This window comes from Monodelphis domestica, chromosome 4 (genome assembly GCF_027887165.1).
Source record: "Monodelphis domestica isolate mMonDom1 chromosome 4, mMonDom1.pri, whole genome shotgun sequence".
NCBI lineage: Eukaryota > Metazoa > Chordata > Mammalia > Didelphimorphia > Didelphidae > Monodelphis > Monodelphis domestica.
Window position 1 is genome coordinate 430,629,240 of NC_077230.1, and position 18,413 is coordinate 430,647,652.

The window sequence follows — 18,413 nt, forward strand, 5'->3', positions numbered from 1 at the left end:
AATAGAAAAGGTAGATGAGCATAGATTTAAAGTCTCTTCCTTACTCTAAGACTGACCATGTGTAGCTCATCCTACAGGATTCTCTGTCCCTCTCATCTGCCTGCTCCAGAACTAAAGGCTCCACAACGCTCCACTCACACCCTTTTTTTTTTTTACATTCATGGACACAGCTGGCATCTGAAAATTGTGATAAATTGAGTTGGCAATCTAAGAGGGGGAGGGATGAAATTCCCTCTACATACTTGTAAGGTACTATGTAGGAGTATATAGGTTATTGTTAACCAAAGTGTTAGCTCCAAGTAGGCAAAGAGAATAAAGGATTCCCTTTTACACAGTTTTGATTCTAAATACTGTAACAGTAAAAGTTATGGTTGGACTGAATATTTGAGAGTTTGGTCACCAGGAATTTAATTACTAAGTTACAATGAATTACTCAAGTCAGAATGGCTTTTATGGTAGTTTATTTACAAGTAGAGAGAAAGAAAGTAAGGAGAATTAGAGAGAGACAGAGACACAGAGAGAGACAGACAGAGAGAAGCGGGAGAGACAGAGACAGGGAGAGACAGACAGAGAGACAAAGAGACAGAGAGAGAGACACAGAGAAAGATGAGAGAGAGAGGGAGAGACAGAGACAGAGAGACAAAGAAACAGAGAGAGACAAAGAGACAGAGAGAGAGATAAGAGACAGAGAGAGCCAGTGAGCTCTGGTCTGGTCTGAACCAGGCAGAGATTCAGAGGCCCTAGCAAGGGGGGCAGAGGATTAGTTTAAATAGGCTTTCAGCCACAGATGAGGGGCCTCTCCAGAGGCTGGTGTCTCCAGAAAGCCAAGGAAAGGGAGTCAGCCTTTTCACTCACCACATGTCAGTCCAAAGGCAAGCAGTCTGAGATCTCCAATCCTAGCTCCTCCAAGGCCAAGTTAAAAGGTGAATACCTCCTTGTAGGAAGTGATCACCAAATTTAAAGGCAGTTCTTTGTGTCCCTTCCTGTGCCTATGGTCCACCAATGCCAGCTTAAACCAAGAGGCAGTCAGTTGTTTCTGATTGGTCACTTGCTAGAACACATGGGTCATAGACCTTCCTCCCCGACACTTAATCATTAAGTATGCCTTCCTGGTGGCTAAAAATCTAAAGAATAAGTAGGGTGGAGTTCATCCATTTTCACAATACTCTTTGAAAAATGTTGGAAACTTTTTACATATAATTTGGGGGCCATAAAGGTAAATTAAAATAATCAATCTGCTCATCATTTCTTATGGCAAAGCAGGATTCCATCACAATCATTTACCACAACTTATTCAGTCATTCCTTAATTGATGGGCACCCTCTCAATTTTCAGTTCTTTGCCACCAGAAAGAAAAGTGCTATATTTTAGAACATAAAGGTCTTCTTTTCCCTTTTCCCCTAATCACCTTGGGAAATGGACCTAATAGTGGTCTTTCTGGGTCAAAGGGTATACCCAATATTATAAGTCTTTATTAATTCCAGATTGCTATCCGAATTGTTGGATCCATTCACAATTCCACCAGCAATGTATTAGTGGCTCCATTTTTCCATATCCTTTCCAACATTTGTCGTTTTCCTCATCTATCACTTTAGCCAATCTAATAAGTATAAAATGAAATTTTAAAGTTACTTTAATTTGTTTCCCTAATCAATAATTTAAAGCATTTTTCATATAACTGCATATATATATATATATATCTTTGGTTTATTCTTCCAAAAACATCCTGTTATATCCTTTGATTATTTATCAATTGGGGGATAATTAACATTATTAAAGACTTTACAGACTTCTCTCTATGTTTGAGATATGAAATATTTACTGTCAAATAATCTTTCCGCCCAGTTTTTTTGTTTGCCTTCTAACCTTGACTACATTGGTTTTATTTGTACAAAACCTTTTTAATGTAACGTAATTAAATTATTCATTTTATGCCTTACAAAGTTCTAGAACTTTTATTTATTCATAAATTCTATTCATAAATCTTGTAGATAAACTAGGTTCCATTTTTTAAATTCTGCTTATGATATCTCCCTTTATGTCTAGGTCACATATTCATTTTGACCTTAATTTGGTAAACAGTATAAGATATTAGTCTGTACTTAGTTTCTGCAAGATGGCTTTCTAGTTTTGACAACAATTTTTACCAAACAGTTAATTCTTATCCTACAATCCTAAATCTTGATGTTTATCTTTTTGTTAGAGGTTTCAATATTTTATTCAAGTTGTGAGTACAGCATTTGGATGGGGAGGCATCTAACTCCACACAATGTGGAAGACTCCAAAATCTCTCCATTAATTGCTTAAATAAAATTAGTGTGAGAATACAACAAAAGTCCAATTTGTATTCCAAGTGATGTCACTGTGTGAGCACAATTACACAGACTCTTCCCTGCTTATGATTCTGGGTCCAAGCCTCCTCTTTGTATATTACTCAGCCAAAGTGAATGGAACCACAATGAGGCTGGGATTTAAGTACTATACATTGGCTTAATCACATCAAACTGGCTCCACAACAAAATGGTACAAAGGGGCCACCTAAAGGACTCTACAGGCAACTGTTGGGAGAAGAAATAACTTATCAAGCGTGGAACAACTCATAAGAATTTAACTTTAAAAAAGAGTCTACTATGTATCTCCAACACATCCCGACAGCAAGAACTAGAAAGAGAAATTCCATTTAAAGTCACCCTAGACAATATAAAATACTGAGGAATCTATCTGCCGAGACAAACCCAGGAACTATATGAACACAACTACAAAACACTCTCTACACAATTAAAACTAGATCTAAACAATTGGAAAAACATTGATTGCTCGTGGGTGGGACGAGCTAACATAGTAAAAATGACAATCCTACACAAATTAATCTACTTATTTAGTGCCATACCCATTGAACTACCAAAAAACTTTTTTACTGAACTAGAAAAAAACATAACTAAGTTCATTTGGAAGAACAAAGGATCAAGGATATCCAGGGAAATCATGAAAAAAAAAATGCAAAGGAAGGAGGACTTGCAGTCCCAGACCTCAAACTATATTACAAAGCAGCAGTCATCAAAACAATTTGGTACTGGCTAAGAGACAGAAAGGAGGATCAGTGGAATAGATTTGGCGTAAATGACCTCAGCAAGACAGTCTATGACAAACCCAAAGACCCCAGCTATGGGGACAAAAATCCACTATTTGATAAAAACTGCTGGGAAAACTGGAAGACAGTATGGGAGAGACTAGGTTTGATCAACATCTCACACCCTACACCAAGATAACCTCAGAATGGGTGAATGACCTGAACATAAAGAAGGAAACTATAAGAAAATTAGGCGAACACAGAATAGTATATGTAGCATCCCAAGCATATTCACATCTATGAAATATAGATGACTGTATTACTACTGTGTCTCCAAGCATGAGGCTTTACCGATAAGCTTTGTGAAGGTAACCTTGACCTGATCACGAGACCTATTGCCCAACACAAGTCCATTAACATGTTCGGAGACTTGCCCGGGAAAGTGCGGTTGCGTCCTACACGCCCAAAGGTGTTCCCTCTGCCTTGCCACCCAATCTTAATTGTCTATACTTTGTGATGTGGTTACTACGTCCTTGGGAGTACCGCCCAAGCAGGACATGAATAAATTCAGAGGCAATCCCATGAACTTCCTCTTGGCCTTTCTCCCTTCCATGGAGCTCCACTGGGCTCCTCTATGACTATGTCTCTCTCTTCTTGACCTTCTCCTTCCCCGAGGCTGGAACCATCTCGGCCTGCATTCTCTATCTTAATCTCCTCAACCACCTCGTATTCCATTATCCTCATTTTCCGCCTTAAGGAAAATCATAGGGGTTGCCTGCCCTATCCAATCACTGATTTGTCCGTGTCTTTCATTTCCACCCTGGTTCTCGGTTCCTACCTCTCCTCGGGTCCCATCACAAAGGTGAGCCCCTTCCCTTGTGGGACCCTGCTGGTCAGGGAAGTCCATTAAGTGACACCCCACACTTGGCACCCCGGATTTGGGAGCGAAATTCCTTTGTCCCAGGCATTCGAGCACCTGCAACTTGAGGAGCGATCACTGAGGTACGGAATCACAAAGGCGTGACCTTGCAGGTGGCCTCTGACGGTAAGAAACGTCTTTTATTTCAATTTCTCATTTTAAGAAATTATTCAGAACCGGGTCCATAAGCCTCATCATATACTAGTCACCTTAGACGGTTAATGTCTCTAATTGAACAGAAAGGTATTGAGATCTCTGAAGCATTGCTTAAGTGGGCACTGAAGGGAAGCATGAATTCCCAGCAAGGGGAGTTCCCAAAGTGCAGCTATGAGATCTGATTGGTAAAAAAAAAAAAAGAAAGAAAGAAAAAACGAGGCAGTATCAGAAAGAAAGACAAAATATCACAAGTCAGTTGGAATACTTGGGACACTACAAGGATGGCCTTGACGGCACAACCTGTGCAGACTTCAGGCATCACAGGGGCTGGAAAGCCAAGCCTCAGTCTAACCCGAATTCTCAGAATGCCGAAGGTCCCTCCACCTGTGGAGGAAGAAGCCTCTGCTCAAACCTATCTCTTAGGGCAGATGGCCGAGAGAGCGCCATGGGCAAGTCCAACACTTTCTCCTAATCCTTTCACTATGGAGGATTCCATTCTAAAAAGCGCAGAAGCCATGACGTTCAATGCGTTTGGCTCACTGCTCCCTCCTCTACCTTATAAAACGTGGGAAATGAGGCAAAGGGCGTTCCACGCAAAGCCATTTCAGCATCCCGATCATAAGGTAGAAGGATCTTTCCAAATGCAAGAGGACGTCTCTTCCTCGGAAGCTTTCAGTCTTCTTCAGCCACATTCATCCTTTAAGGCTTCTTATCTTGTGCAGCCCGCCCCTCCCCCGCAGAACTCTGCAAGCCAAAACAGCAATAAGGAGGCTACAGATAGCCCCCTGCAAAGGAGAAGCAGGATTTCTAGATTGTGCTGCAGCATGCAAAAATATGGGAAGCTCGAAGCATTGCAGAGCTGATCAAAACTCTTTAGCAACAAATTCTACACCAGACGATTGGAAATTAAGACAAATATTACCTGCTGCTAAGAGCACATGGATTCTGATTAAAGTGCTACATTAAACAAGGAGGATTGACTTATCTCTCAGTCTTTTGCTCTTCCTTTCACTAAAGATACTAACAATATACTTAACTCACTTCCTTCAGCCGACTGATCTATCCTTGCTATCTCTCCCCTGTCTGTTGCTGCAGAAACAGACAGAAATATTCCATGTCAACCTCTGCCTCCACCCATGCTTAATGTAGTATTATGATCATTTAAATGTACAGAAATAAGCAGGTAGAAATGTTTCTTCTACAAAACTTAGAAATGATTCCAATAGTACAGACGGAAGTTTAATTCAGCCTCTGGCCATTGAAATCCTGACTCCTATAGAAATCCAAAGCAGAGTATCGAGCTTCTGGCTAAAGCATACAGGGCTAGATAAGACCAAAACAGACAAGTCCTAGAACCAAACCATTCTTATCAATTAAATATAAGTTCATGGCAAGACATTTCTTGACTTAAACATTGCTTATTGCAAAAGTGAGGCAAGAAAAAAGCCAAAAATCGTAACTCTGTGCCATAACACTCATCTACCAGAAGTTACCTGGCACAGGTGAATGGTGAAAGCTTAATGAGCAACGCTTAAACTTAGAGCAAACCTTTCATCACTTTGGGCTACTAGCGTAAGGTTAAAGTGCTGTGAGGAGACGATCCCTCCCATAAGGACCATAAGATCATATCAAAGCATGAAAACTATTCCTTGAGCACCTAAAGGAAGACCAGTTTAAAAAAAGCAGAGCACGTGTTTGCCCTAACTAGGAAGCAGACAGACATTTTGCTCTCATGAGGACAAACAAGCAAAAAGACTTTCTTATCAGCAAACCTCTCCACCAGTTTAGCATTTCTAAAAGGAACAGGCCTTTTGAAGCAGCACCAGAGAATGCAGGAGGACTATGATTTAAATGTAAAGGTATAAACCTGTTATGTCTTTCAAACAGATCTTTGCTAAGAGATGGTATTATTATGAAGCAAAATTTAAAAATTAAATTGTCTTAATTTGGATTGGACATGGCAAAATTACATAAGAAGGTCCAATTGTATTTCTTATAAGGCAAAGTTTTAAAGTTAAAAAGTCAGAGAAAGACTTTTGTCATATGCTACAGGAGATATTTTATCTGTAATAATATTTTTAAAAGAATTATTGTATAACTGTACGCCAAAAACCAAGGTATAAACACAAATTTATCAAGGTTTTCAGAGGTAAAATCCTCATGGACTCTTGCAACCATGTGACTCACTACCAAAACTATTTGGATCTGGAAAGAAAACTTAATTCAGCAGTTTCATAAATTGATCCTGCCATATAGAAGGCAATGCACCTACACCTCAGGTTATAAGTTTTTATGGCAAGTATTGAATATTATCAAAAGCAAAATTAATAATCAGTGCAAATTTTTAATTGACCAACATCAATTGGCATATGCTTTAGAAAACTTTCAAATATATTCCAATTTTAAATATGTAGAAATCATTAAAAATTTTTAAACAGGACATAAGGTCAACAAGGATAAAAATTAGCAGCCATTATTTAAAAACCTGTACAAAGTTAAAAAATTGTATGTAAAGCACATCACTGCCACTTTATCCAAAAAGCAAATTAATAAGAATTACTCAATATCAAAATAATATAGCATCAATTCTAAATATGAAACACATTCTCAGCATTGCAAAGCCAAGGTGAAATCATTATCAAAGGCAAATGGCCTTGAGGACACTGCTTTTGGGCAGACACAGATCACTTGCACTCTCTGACACATCAGAGTGCCAAGTCCAATATTCCTCAATATTTTATGCACACAAGTGAAATTAGCTACCAGTGCAAAATCCTGTGAATGTTATCATGTCACTCATGCACTTCAGACAGGTGTCCAAACTAAACATTGTGGACTAAGGGAAGCATTACTACATGCCCCTATGGTATAAAAATCTAAAAGCTAATGTGATGGGAGATAATCACTCTCCTGATGTATAGGATCAAGCGCAAAATGATAAAGTATGCAAAGTTGTTACAGATCTTTTAAATAATTGGGCATATCTAACTATCCCAAAACAATTGTGGAGTAACAGTGCTTGTAACAGCAATACATGGGCTGACTGGGATAATCTATGGCCTAAATGCAAGCAATTTCAAAAGGGCTCAAAGGAATTGATAAGTCCCAAACTCCAAACACAAGGAGATATTTTCAGTCACTTTCTAACTTAACAAGACCCAATAAAGGCTTTCTTTTGGGGTCGAGATTTCTGTTTATTTTCTCAGATACCAGAAGTCCATGGAAGAAAACTGAAATGATCCAGCTGAAAGACAGTCTGCCCAGAAAGTCAATGCAGACGTGCCTGGCACCATCCACAACATGGCACCGATACCAGACAGCAGGAAAAGCAGCCAATGAGCGGGAAAAACCATCACTGCCCTATAGGCAGGTCTAATGCAATATCCACACAAATGTACTTGTATGAAAGACAATACCTAGAGAAAAATAACATTGTTACTCACTAGCATTCTATTCTGCCAGTATATGGGTGTTTGTTGTAAGATCTAAGTTCATCATGTACCTGAAAACTTCAAAGGGTATTTGTACAATATGTAACCTGCAATTATTTTAGTGGAATTGTTCCATGTTACCCAAATTTGATCAAATGAAAATCATACTATTGAAATATTGAAACAGTACAGTGAATACTGTCCAATTGTAACAAATTGTTGCTATCATCCAAAATGTATGTATAATATTTATCTTATAGGGTTCATTTTAAATTTGTAAGAACGAATTAGGTCTTCATTAGAATAGAATCAATCTTATTCAAGATGTTATTGGAAAAGCATTAAAGCTTTTAAAAAGAAAAACGGGGTGGAAATGGTATTACTAACCATCTATCTCTCCTACACCCCAGAAGGAATATAAGCTAATATTATTAAATCACAATTCTCATGTAATGACAAACGTTGCATTGTATGTTGTACATGGATTGGGCTGAATATTGCCAGGAGATTAAGACTGTCAGGGACCCAACAGAATGATAATTTTGGGTCGAGGTTTTGTTTGTATGTTTACAGAGAATGAAAACACCTGGTCACCCACCAAGCACGTCATGCCATGAGGCACGGGACCAGGAAGAGAAGCAGACGAGTACCATCTATGATGCCAGCTGATTGCATACCAAGCAAGCGGCAAGAAACCATTATTGGTGACTATAAAAACCAAACACTGACATTACACTACTTTTAATGACATTTACTATTCTACTGAAGGACAATTATCATGCTGACATCCATTGGTCTTTTATAACTAAACCAATATCAAGCATGTCAACTTGTATGGACTAAACCCCACTCATATATATTTATGACGTCAGAGGGATCCCACACTCCAAAGACTTTATCATGGGATCAACATCGAAACAGCTATAATTGTTCAAACACTAATGTATATCTTTCATTTTGGATATCTGTTATATATGTCAAAAGGAAATTTATTTTGTATGCATTGTAGAACTCCTTGTATTGTAAAAAATTGGTCTATCAATAAGGGTATAGACATTGGTATGACTCTCCAAAGGACAGGAGATAGAAATTTTTCATTCATGAATACAAGAATTATGTTCAATGCAAGAGATGTTGAACAGGAATGTTTAATGCACAGATGGTCCTGATGTCACTCTTAAAAAAGGGATGAGATATCAGGCAAAATGCACTTTAGAAATTTTTAATTAGGAACCAAGGTTATTGAAAATTGATCATCTACATCCATGTGTAGGTTATATTCCTGACAAAATCTATGTAGACATTATGTGCCAACTGCCATTGCTGTAGTTAAATGTTAACATCATTGTTGATCACTACTCCTAAAACTCCATCTTTTGGATTAATATCTTTATGGAAACTCTTTCTTGCTCTCTAACACCAGTCCCAGAATCCAGACGGCCGCTGGATTCGGGGTATATTAAGTTCCACTTCAGGTACTGGAAGACGTTCTGGTACATGAAAGTAAAGCCCAGGTTGGACAATCTCTGTGGACGCGCAGTTTTTGAACCTCCTAGATGGAATAGGTTATTACACACATACATGGAGCAAGGGCAAAGTATACACTAAGTTTCTCCTTTTTGGAGTATGTATTGAAAATAAGAAAAATTTTGGCACTAATAAGCTTGTAGAAAAAGCACGTTGAATATTATTCATTTACAACTAGGAAAAGTAAGTTACATCAAACTCTGTATGATCAAGTAACTGTAGAAATTGCTTCTACAGAGAAAGCAACTCAAGCTTCTATCACTCCAAACATTGGTTTGGTGGAATGAATTTTGCAAACATTGGTTATGTTATATTCTTGGTTATTATATTGATTAATTCATTTATAGCAGAGATTTAAATAAGGCTCGTATAAGAAATATGCAGCCAGAAGGTACAAAGTCATTTCATTAGCTTCATTCTTGTTATGTCTTCAACAAATCAAAATGTTATATTTATGGCAAAATTGATATTTGTATTAATGTTTGCACTACTGTTTGAAAAATGTAAAAGATGCTAATATCTTTGGTATGCTATTTAAAAAAAAAAGGGGGGATAAGTCAGAAAGTATTTTTAAGAACATTTTTATATCATTTTAATCCTTTTGAGCAATTTTGATTTGATGCTCTCACTTTATTTTCTTTGAATATTTTGATTATACTATGTTGTTTTCATTTTTCTCTTATATTTTGAAAAATATTTCAAGTACTTTTAACCTTGCAGAATGATTATGTAGCATCCCAAGCATATTCACATCTATGAAATATAGATGACTGTATGGTTACTGTGTCTCCAAGCATAAGGTCATACCAATGAGGCTTGTGAATGTAACCTTGAACTGGCCATGTGGCCCTTGGCTAAGACAAACTCATTAGCATGCTCGGACTCAATTCCCCGGGAAAGCGGGGTTTGCAATGTACACGCCCAAAGGTGTTCCCTCTACCTTGCCACCCAATCTTAATTGTCTATACTTTGTGATGTGGTTACTACGTCCTTGGGAGTACCGCCCAAGCAGGACATGAATAAAATCCAGAGGCAATCCCATGAACTTCCTCTTGGCCTTTCTCCCTTCCATGGAGCTCCACTGGGCTCCTCAATGACTATGTCTCTCTCTCCTCTTGACCTTCTCCTTCCCCGAGGCTGGAACCATCTCGGCCTGCATTCTCTATCTTAATCTCCTCAACCACCTTGTATTCCATTATCCTCATTTTCCGCCTTAAGGAAAATCATAGGGGTTGCCTGCCCTATCCAATCACTGACTTGTCCGTGTCTTTCATTCTCCACCCTGGTTCTCGGTTCCTACCTCTCCTCGGGTCCCATCACAAAGGTGAGCCCCTTCCCTTGTGGGACCCTGCTGGTCAGGGAAGTCCATTAAGGAAAACCCCACAGATTATCACCATAATGGGAATGAAGTTGGGCATAGGCACAGCCTTAAACTAAGGAAAGCAGGAAAAGTTAAAAGAATTAGGCGGGGAGGATGATCGCTATGGATGTGGAACACAGAGCCAAGAAAGAATTCTGAAAGTGGAAAGGTAATGAGGGCTAAGGAGAGAATAGGCTTGGAACTCTATAATCTAATCCATGAGAATTTCCAAAAGAGTTCAAGGACAAAGGAAGATGAGGGGAAGTGTCGGAGGGAGAGCTAGGCCCAACAAATGTCTAAAATCAGAGTCTACTCTTGTCAATCAACCAATAAGCTTTTTTAAAGTACTTTCAGTGCTCCAGGTGCTATGGTAGAGATGGGGATCCAGAACCGCAAAAGGAGACTTCCCTCCAGGATTGCATTCCATTCCATGGGGGGAGATGGTATGTGTTCATCTAAGCAGGATGAAACATGTCAAATCCCCGATCATTTGTGGGGAGGTGATGAGGAAAGGCTTCATGGAGGAGGTGCAGGTTAAGCAGAATGCTAAAGGCCAGTAGAGGTAATTAGAGCAAAGCCTCCGCAAAGCTATGCAGATAGGGCCCATAGTGCTGTGCATGAGGACCAGCTGGAAAGCCTGCTGGATAGGACTTTGAATTTCATGAAAGATTGTAATGAATGTGGCAAAGGAGGTTGCACCGAGATAGAGAAGGCTTTAAATGCTGAGCAGAGGAGGACCCAGGAATTCCTGAGCAAAAGGGAGTCACTAGAGAATGCCATGGGATCACTGGGGATGGAGAGTCAAGTTAGATTCTATAATCAATCACAGCAGCCAGCACTGTGCCCCAGAAAGAGCCCTGCTCGAGGGGGCAGAAGATCTGTGCCAATCCTTGACCTCTCTGAGCTCCTATTTCCTCAGATGCTACATTTTTACCTAATCAGGAGGCAGGGAAGGGGTGGTGAAAGGAAGAGCTCACCCGGCCTAGAGTCAGAAGACTTGAACTCAAATCTGGCCTCAGACCTTTCCTAGCTGGGTGACCCTGAGCAAGTCACTTCTCTGCTTGACTCGGTTTCTCAGTGGTAAAATGAGAACCTACTTCACAGGGTTGTTGTGAGGCTAAAAACCGAGAAGAAGATGTGTAAAGTGCTCAGCATCGTGTATGGCATGTCATAGGCTCACAATAAAAGCCTTGCTATCATCGATCTGTTCGTTGTCTCCAAGTCTATTGCCTTGAAATTTCTAAATTCTCTTCATCAAGTTATGGCATGTTTGACAAAACTCACAGTCCTGCCTGAACCTGAGAATCAATCATTGGGTCTGTCTACTATGAGCCAAGCGCTAGGCAAAGTGCTGAACATGCAAAAAGAGACCAAAAGAGCCCCTCCTCTGTGGAAGCGCCCCATCTAATGGGGAGACAACATGCAAACAACTACACGCCAAAGAGGTCTTCAACAGGATCAGTAAAAAGCCCCGGGAACAGCTCAGAACTGCCTCCCTCCTCCAGCTGTCTCTCTAGTTCCCTCAGCCCTTGTCAGAGTCTCCCTCTCCTCTCATTCCCTACTCACTTGTCTGTGTGCCTTGGGGTGGATGGGAAGCTCCTAGAGGACAAGGACTGCTTGCTTTTGTCCTCTGACTCAGCGTCTGCTGGAGTCCGCACCCAGTAGAGGGTTAATGGATGAGGGGTGCACTGTGGAATCACACTGGGGAAGTGAGGACCCCAGGAGGAGCCCAGACTTCCTTTCCTCTGGAGTCAGGGTTGCCTCAGTCTCCAGAAGCTCGGTCCTTATCTGAACCAGAGGTGGAAGCCCTGGGAGAGCTGGCAGGGGAGGACGTCAAGCGAGGGGGATGTGGAAAGGGAGGATAGCATGGGGGCAGCCTCAGCCACAACAGAGATGAAGGTCCCAGTGCTCCGGATCAAGAGAGAAGTCCCGGGTTCAGATCAATGGAACTAGAGCAGGAGCTCCTACCTGAAAGGACTCACCAGGGCTCAGAGGAGTCTGAGGATTTTCCATCGGATAGTAGAGACCGGCTCCCTTTGGCTTCCTTCCCTGGGCCTCAGACCCCAGAGCTTCTGCCTTTATCTAGCCCAGGCCTGAGTTCTGCCCACACCCCCCTGAGCCCAGCTGGGCTCGCCTCCAGGTGATGTGATTCCCCTCATTTGGGGCTGGTTTATCCGTGAGGGAAGAGCCCTGGGAAGAAGGTGTTAGAGAGGAACAAGATCCTGACTTTACTGTAAGTGCTGCAGGCTCTACAGGTACACTCAGGGTGGGTCTGAGCCCCTGAGCTCTTAGGTCCTACAGATCTGAGAAGCAGAGGCAATGACTCCACAGAAGTGATGATCAGGGCCATCAGAAGAGGGGCCCAAGGCAGGGCTTAGGAAACGGATCCCAGGACCTGGGTGACGACCAGAGCAACCCCCTTTGTCAGGTGGTTAGGAGCCCAGTGTCCCATGTTGAGTGTGTGACAAGGCCCTTTGGTCACAGCAGAGCCTTTCTAATCCCATTGCTATTCCTGGTCTATATTCTTTAAGTTGCACAGTCCCAGTTCATCAAACCATTAGAGGAATCCACTGGATTACGGGGCTGCTTACAAAGGTCACACTCACTCACAAGGTTTTCTTTTCTTTGTCAGTGTGTCAACACAGATGTGGGGCCCAACCTGGGCCAGTTTTTTAAAACAATATTTCATTTTCTTCCTCAATTCCATGTAAAACCAAGTTGATTCTCTCCTTCTTTCCCTTCCCCTCCCTCCGTCTCTGACACAGCCATGCAACCTCTTGAAGATTTCGCATGGGCCATAATGTGAAACCTTTCCCCATATTAGTCCTTTTGTGGAAGAGAAGCCAGCAAAGACAAAAGAAAGTGAAGTATAGAAAGGCTCAGCCTGCCTTCAGACTCCATCTGTTCTGGCTCTGGGGGCAGAAAGCTTTTTCAGCAGGAGTCCTTGAGGACTCTCTTGTATGTGTCTCCACTAACTGGTGCTAAGGAGCAGGTGTTTGCCTGCATGAGGCTCAGAACTGGCAAGAGAGAAACATTTTTCATTCTTTCCTGGAAACTCGTGGTGATAGGTATGTTTTTCAGTGGGCTGCAGGAGGGAGAAAGAGAAGATCCCTCACAGACATATAAAGAAATTGGGCTCCTCAGTATATAATTGGTTTCTGTTTGCTGCCCCCAAAACTTGTGGGGATTTTCCCCTAGTTAATATTCAAAGCCTGACTCTAGGTGGAACTCAGATAACTTGTTCTCCTTTGGGGCACCATTTTTCTCTATACTCTCTACTTCATATTGTTGTGGGGTGCTAGAGGTGAACCCCCAGGGTTGGGGAAGGATGCCTTTTGCAAGAATGCAAGACTCCACAAAGGATCAAGGGTATCCAGGGAAATAATGGAAAAAATACAAAGGAAGGTGGCCTTGCAGTCCCAGATCTCAAACTATATTACAAAGCAGCGGTCATCAAAACAATTTGGTCCTGGCTAAGAGACAGAAAGGAGGATCAGTGGAATAGCCTCAGGGTAAGTGACCTCAGCAAGACAATCTATGACAAACCCAAAGACCCCAACTTTTGGGACAAAAATCCACTATTTCATAAAAACTGCTGGGAAAATTGGAGGACAGTGTGGGAAAGATTAGGTTTAGATCAACACCTCACACCTTACACCAAGATAAATTCAAGATGGGTGAATGACTTGAGTGTAAAGAAGGAAACAATAAGTAAATTATGTGAACACAGAATAGTATACATGCCAGACCTTTGGGAAGGGAAAAATTTTAAAACTAAGCAAGACATAGAAAGAATCACAAAATGCAAAATAAATAATCTGGAATACATCAAATTAAAAAGGTTTTGTACAAACAAAACCAATGTAACCAAAATCATAAGGGAAGCAACAAATTGGGAAAAAATCTTCATAAAAACCTCTGACAAAGGTTTAATTACTCAAATTTATAAAGAGCTAAATCAATTGTACAAAAAATCAAGCCATTCTCCAATTGATAAATGGGCAAGGGACATGAACAGGCAGTTCTCAGATAAAGAAATCAAAACTATAAACAAGCACATGAAGAAGTGCTCTACATCTCTTATAATCAGAGAGATGCAAATCAAAACACCTCTGAGGTATCACCTCACACCTAGCAGATTGGCTAACATGACAGCAAAGGAAAGTAATGAATGCTGGAGGGGATGTGGCAAAGTAGGGACACTATAATTCATTGCTGGTGGAGTTGTGAATTGATCCAACCATTCTGGAGGACAATTTGGAACTATGCCCAAAGGGTGCTAAAAGACTGGCTGCCCTTTGATCCAGCCATAGCACTGCTGGGTTTGTACCCCAAAGAGATAATAAGGAAAAAGACTTGTACAAGAACATTCATAGCTGTGCTCTTTGTGGTGACCAAAAATTGGAAAATGAGGGGATGCCCATCAATTGGGGAATGGCTGAGCACATTGTGGTATCTGTTGGTGATGGAATACTATTGTGCTAAAACGAATAATAAAGTGGAGGAATTCCATGGAGACTGGAACAACCTCCAGGAAGTGATGCAGAGCGAGAGGAGCAGAACCAGGAAAGCATTGTACACAGAGACTGATAAACTGTGGTACAATTGAAGGTGATGGACTCCTCCACTAGGGACAATGCAATGATCCTGAACAGTTTGCAGGGATCTAGGAGAAAAAACACTATCCACAAGCAGAGGATAAACTGTGGGAGTAAAAACACTGAGGAAAAGCAACTGCCTGACTACAGGGGTGGAGGGGACATGTCTGAGGAGAGACTCTAAATGAACACTCTAATGGGAATACCAACAACATGGAAATGGGTTCGAGTCAAGAACACATGTGATACCCAGTGGAATCGGGCATTGGCTATGGGATGGTGGGGGTGGGGGGAGAAAATGATCTTTGTATCCAATGAATAATGTTTGGAAATGATCAAATAAAATAATGTCAATTTAAAAAAAAGAATGCAAGACTCTAAAACTTAGCTTAAAAATAAAGAGAAACTTATTCATTTAGAAAATAATGTTGAATCTAGCCAGGAGGATAGCAAGGTGAAACAGCAAGATAGGGAGTGGCTCCTTGGGAGGACAGCATGGCTGGAAAAGCTGTCCCCCAGATGCCATTAATTCCGGGGGTGTTATACTCTTTATACTCAGTGGAGAAGTGATGCTGTGTCATGGTGATTCTAGAGTGGTAAGCACTCAGGCATTTGGTGAGGGTTTGGTCATCTTCCCAGGTCTGCCTAGAGACATGGGGGTGACCCTCCTAGTTTAGGGGACAGATGGATGTCTGATATACAGCCTGATGGTATCGAGGCATAGCCTGGAGGTTCATCTCTGTGTCCATCTTAAATCTAAAGGACAATCCAAGGAGAAGAATCCTCTCAGGGTCTTATAGGAGTTATCAGATGTTTGGGGTTAGGAGTCCAACAGATGTAAGGGAGCAAAGGAATTTCCCTGTTCACAGTTTGCCTGGGTTTGGGGGGGGGGGTACAATGTCCATGACAATATGTTCTCTAATTTTGGATTGATCTTCTTGAGCAAATGAGTTTCCTCATTATTCAATCTCTTTGCTGTCCCTATGTTCCAGGAAAGCGGGAGGTTCATGGAAACAGGTCCTGGCAAGAGAAGGTGGGAAGGGTCAATTTTGCTTCCCTTGTGTGATTTTTAGATTCTCTCCATCTTGCGTGGTCTAGCACCCAGGGATGTGCACACCCACATTACACAGGTATGTGCTGGCAAATGACAAATCAGAAAAAGTGGACAGACCCCTGGGCTGTCATAAGTCAAACTAAGCTATCATTGGTACAGATGAGACTCAGGAAAGAGGCATAAAACCATCTATATAGGACACATCACTTTCTCTCTCTCCCTATTCCCCAGAGACACGACTCTGGCTGGCAGCATGCTAATCATTCCAACATCTTGGCGTGGTGGCAGCTATTTGTCTGGGTTTGGCAGTGAGTTTGCCCTTGAGCTGATTCAGTTTCAGGCATTTTGGCTGAGCCCTTTTGGAGATCAGGTTGATTCCTTCCTCCTTACTTTCTAGGGCCTCTGGTCTTCCTTCTGGCACTAGTCAGACGGGAGAAATCCTACTCCCTTTCCTTCTTCCTTCTTCTTAATCACTTTCCACTATATCAATTAAATCACCATAAATTTCCAGCTGACTTGGGTATTTTATTTGGGATTTTCCCTGGCGACCACTTAGATTTAGATTTAAGTCACAATGTTAAAATTATCTTTTCACTTGAAAGAAAACATCCAGAGCATGAGAGCTGCCCAGAGGCAAAGTGTTAACTGGAAAAAAAACACAGAACTATGAAATAGTCAGAAAAACCACTCTTTAATGAAGGAAAGGGTTTAGTGCTTTCCTCAAGGCCTCCACACAGATCTTTGCACTTCATACACATTCAGAGTCCCAAGAGTCTGGTTGCTCTGGTCACTGACCTCTGGGAGAGCCAACCATGCTAGACTGACAAGTCCGAGGAACAAAAGAATTTGGGGAACTTGTATACCTTTTGGGAAACTGAGGGACAGGGAAATATGCTTGATTGACATCACCATGGTGTCAACTAGAAAAAACGCAGAACTATTAAATAGTCAAAATCACTCTTTAATCAAGGGAGAAAGGGGTTAATACTACTAAATTATGACAACAGAACTGCTCCGCGAGCCTGCCCAGTGTCTGGACACCCTGGGAGTGCCACCGACTCAGGATGGACTCCAGGGAACAAAAGCATTTGGGGAACCTCTATACCATTTGGGGAGTCCAGGGGCAGGGAAAGATGATTGACATCACTATGGCTACAAGGAAAATGGGAGTGTTCAAACTACACTGACAGGATACAATCAAGCTTGGGAAAGGAATCCTAGCTAGAGGCTGGGTGTAAGAGGAGGGGCTGCTTACAATGGATACAGAAGGATGGTTCCTGCTCAGGTGTGGATCTTCTTGGGAAAAGTTCTGATACAATAGGGGAGACGCCTAAAACAAAGAGGGTCCTTAGCATATGCTTAAATCTCATCCAACCAGGATGGTCATTTCCCTGAGGGTCCCCCACTCAGTCTGAAGCTGCCAGCTTGGGATTCCCTTCAGGGTAGATTCCCAGGGGAACAGGGAACAAGGACAAGCTCCAATTGCTTAAGATTTTCAGATTTGGTCCACATGCCAGGCCTGTTGGAGCATTGCACACTGCCATTAGCAATGCCTCCCTGGCATGGCATAGCTGCAAATATCTGGCCTCATCATTATAATTCCATTGGGTTTTGTTCAGGCCAATGAACTGCATTCCTTCCTCTAGCTCTATTAAAAGTGGAAACGATTTTGCATTTCTCCCATTCAGTCAAAAATTCTTGGAGCAAGTTTTTTTTTTAATTTAATATTTTATTTGATCATTTCCAAGTATTATTCATTAAAGACATAGGTCATTTTCTTTTCCTCCCCCCCACCCCCCATAGTCAACGCGTAAATCCACTGGGCATTAGATGTTTTCTTGATTTGAACCCATTGCTTTGTTGATAGTATTTGCACTAGAGTGTTCATTTAGAGTCTCTCCTCTGTCACGTCCCCTCAACCGCTGTATTCAGGCAGTTGCTTTTCCTCGGTGTTTCCACTCCCATAGTTTATCCTTTGCTTATGAATAGTGTTTTTTTCTCCTAGATCCCTGCAAATTGTTCAGGGACATTACACCACCATTAATGGAGAAGTCCATTACGTTCAATTATACCACAGTGTATCAGTCTCTGTGTACAATGTTCTCCTGGTTCTGCTCCTCTCGCTCTGCATCACTTCCTGGAGGTTGTTCCAGTCTCCATGGAACTCCTGCACTTTATTATTCCTTTTAGCACAATAGTATTCCATCACCAACATATACCACAGTTTGTTCAGCCATTCCCCAATTGATGGGCATCCCCTCGTTTTCCAGTTTTGGGCCACCACAAAGAGCGCAGCTA

The 18,413-nt window shown here is 41.5% G+C and overlaps 1 protein-coding gene across 1 annotated transcript in view; it reads right to left on the bottom strand.

Moving 5' to 3' along the window:
- Nucleotides 1–176: 176 nt before the first annotated feature.
- LOC130458784 (uncharacterized) overlaps nt 177–18,413 on the bottom strand; it is a 137,472-nt gene continuing 119,235 nt past the window's right edge. Inside the window, exon 3 of the mRNA XM_056825450.1 lies at nt 177–3,729. The gene's annotated coding sequence lies outside the window, so the exon portion shown is untranslated. The remainder of the gene's footprint in view (nt 3,730–18,413) is intronic.